The sequence below is a fragment of the Micropterus dolomieu genome, linkage group LG13, assembly GCF_021292245.1.
Source record: "Micropterus dolomieu isolate WLL.071019.BEF.003 ecotype Adirondacks linkage group LG13, ASM2129224v1, whole genome shotgun sequence".
Classification (NCBI taxonomy): domain Eukaryota; kingdom Metazoa; phylum Chordata; class Actinopteri; order Centrarchiformes; family Centrarchidae; genus Micropterus; species Micropterus dolomieu.
In genome coordinates, this window is record NC_060162.1 from 1746921 (window position 1) to 1749875 (window position 2955).

A 2955-nucleotide genomic window follows, 5' to 3' on the forward strand; every position below is an offset into this window, starting at 1 on the left:
TCTTGGTGAAAAACTGGGTTACAGACTGACATCTTTTCCTTTGTCTTTCCTCTCTTTTCTTTTTTGAAAACCAGATTTTGGTTTACTATGCAACATTGTTAACACTATATTTGGGTGGGGAGTAGGAGGGATGAGTCCAAGGATTGAAGTCAAGCCAGCCTCCACTTCGAAAACGACAGTCAAGCCAGCCCCTGCGCTTTTTCTAGGCATTACGGTAACATCGTGTCGCATCACATTTCAAAATAAAGTGAGCTTCTGCTGAACATATTGACAGAGGGTCTCCCTACGGTGGTCTGCTGAGTTAGTGGAAACAGAAGGTTTTCTTTTTTACATGAGTTCGAATCTCTGCTGAATGTAGTAAGCTTTCTGTGAGACTGTAATATTTTCTTTAGAATCTTGTGGTGTCTTAAGCATTTATTTATTTATTCAATCGTTTCTGCCACATCAATTGCATCATGTCCAGCAGAAGCTCACTTTTATTTTGAAATGTGCTGCGACACGATGTTACCGTAATGCCTAGAGAAAACACGCTTCGCAAAACAGCGCAACAGCGCACGGGCTGGCTTGACTGTCATTTTCGAAGTGGAGGCCGGCCTAACTTCAGTAGTCAACGGGAGGTGAACGAAAAAAGGTATGTGTGATGAGACGTGGTCTTAGTTTCCTAATCCAGTTCATAAAACTTCATTAGTTTGTGTGACTGTAACGTTGGTCGTGTTTAGGAGTGATTTTGGTAAATGACGATAAATAAAACGTAAATAAACGTAAATAAACGTAAATGCACACAGCATTTCACCAACCGGGAAATTCACAAAACACTTATGTCATACGTTTTCCCTTTTCCTAACTGGTACCCCCGGATTGTTTAGGTTTTTTAATGACAGGCTGTGACCTACTTATAATTACCTCATAGTTGGTTATAGCCTATGGCCATAGCGCCAAGAAAAGAGCAGAAATGATGGAGTGGACAAAATATTTTGACTGACTAGTGAATAAAAGAACAAACTGCTTGCCAAGACAAAGTGTGTATGTTTTTAGCAAAGTCAGGAATAGACAGAGCAATGTTACAGAGGAATGAAGAAAACAGTCCCATAAAGTGCTTTATTATATATTGTCATGATTTCACATCTGTACACATAAGTAAACAGCAACTGTATGTCCCTGGTTTGGGGGGGGTGTTTGCAGTAGCAATTTTCCTCAGTCAGCTCCTCCTGTGGGCAGTCAGCCACAGACAGAGAAGTAAGCGTTTGTGTCGTCCAGCCTCACAGCTCGACATCACACCGGAGAGTTAACGTCCATCATTCTGCAGGTAAGAGCTGCTTTTTAAAGTAAAACTTCTGGAAATGTTGGATACTGTGGTTTAGGCTGTTTAGCATTTAGAAAAACTGAAAAGAAAGTGCCAAGACATTAATATGAAGCGGAAAAAGATTATTTTCTGTCTGTCTTATTGGGCTATAGAGAAATTAGATTAGGACAAGAGCGTCCCTTTGTGTTGAAAAGTGGTGGAGACTTAAGGGCTCGGGTGAGACGATTCACTTAGCTCAAGAGACCTGAAGAGGCTCGTTTGGTTCGCGCGAACAAGAAGGTTGCGACTCTATTTTGAAGAAATATTCTGTTCATCTTAAGAGCGGTAAGTGAGAAGAAGTTGAGCTGGAAAGGAAAGCCATTCATAAACCACAACGAGTGGAGCGAAAAAGAGCGGAATATGTGGATATTAGGAAATAAACTCCATGGCAAGGAGTAGCCTACAAACCATCCTAAACGCAGCGAGTCTCATCCGTCCCGCAGATGGAAATAAACTTATCTTTAGAAAGCCAGAGGGAGCGGCTATAGAGCTGGAAAAGAATCTCCTTCCAAATGTCTGTGGAGATTCCTGATGCATCCCAAAAACGCACTGGCACTGATGTGAGTGTACTTTACTTATTTGGCCCGGTTCTGCCTGCCTGCCGAGAATTGCGCACACATACCGGCGTTAATGCTGAGAAAAGAGGTGGATGCAAATCTCGGCAGGTGGCCTTCAAAAGTTGATCTGCCGAATTATGCATCCACCTCAATAGGTCCTTTTCAGACACTTTGCTGTGCTCTTTGATCAAACGGCGTTAAGTGTAAGTGTATTAAACTATTAAAGGATCTAAACGTTAATAAAATAAATACTTGGAATCATTTATTACCATTGATAAACCCCACATCTTGAGACGTCTTTGTGTCTATGTGGGGGTCATTATATACGAAATCGTGCAAAAGCTCTGTAAATCTTAATAAACCATGAAACAAATAAAATACTTTATAATTTAGTTTCCATAATATGTCTCATAATATAAGAGGAAATTATTTTCTGTTTCTTTTGTTTTTAAAGTATTTTAATCACATTTTTGTGCAAAGCATCTTGCGGAAATTTTGAAAATGGCCTGTCCCTCAGTATGATTTTTCTACTTCTACTAGCTATTGGGTAAAAAGTCAAACTATCATACAAAATACATATAAATATTGCAAAAAACAACAATGTAGTTGGTCTGATTTTGTTGTCAACCCTGTTATTGTTACTGAAAACACCCCTTCAAAGCTAATGAACTGTTCCAAAAGTTGTATAATTTCCACTTGCCTTTTTATGAAGTTTAGGAGGGGGGGGGCGGGTATGGTTGTAACACCTTTTGCTTCAGTAACTATAACTCACTGAATTATTTAGCTAGAGTTCTCAAATGTTTATACAAAATACCCACATTTGTTCACTACAAATGGCACCAATTCAGTCCTCTACCAGAATACCACAGACCTCGTGAGTTCAATTCAATTTTATTTATATAGCGCCAAATCACAACAACAGTTATCTCACAGCGCTTTTCATAAAAGAGCAGGTCTAGACCGTACTCTGTGATGATATTTACAGAAGCCCAACAGTTCCCACCAAGAGCAAGCACTAGGAGACAGAGGCAAGGAAAAACTTCCTTTTAAGAGGCA

The 2955-nt window shown here is 39.8% G+C and overlaps 1 protein-coding gene across 1 annotated transcript in view; it reads left to right on the plus strand.

Moving 5' to 3' along the window:
- The first annotated feature begins 593 nt into the window (after positions 1 to 593).
- The window catches only part of LOC123981799 (butyrophilin subfamily 1 member A1-like), a 43716-nt gene continuing 41354 nt past the window's right edge, over positions 594 to 2955 (plus strand). The window contains exons 1-2 of the mRNA XM_046066995.1: positions 594 to 631; positions 1183 to 1306. The gene's annotated coding sequence lies outside the window, so the exon portion shown is untranslated. The remainder of the gene's footprint in view (positions 632 to 1182; positions 1307 to 2955) is intronic.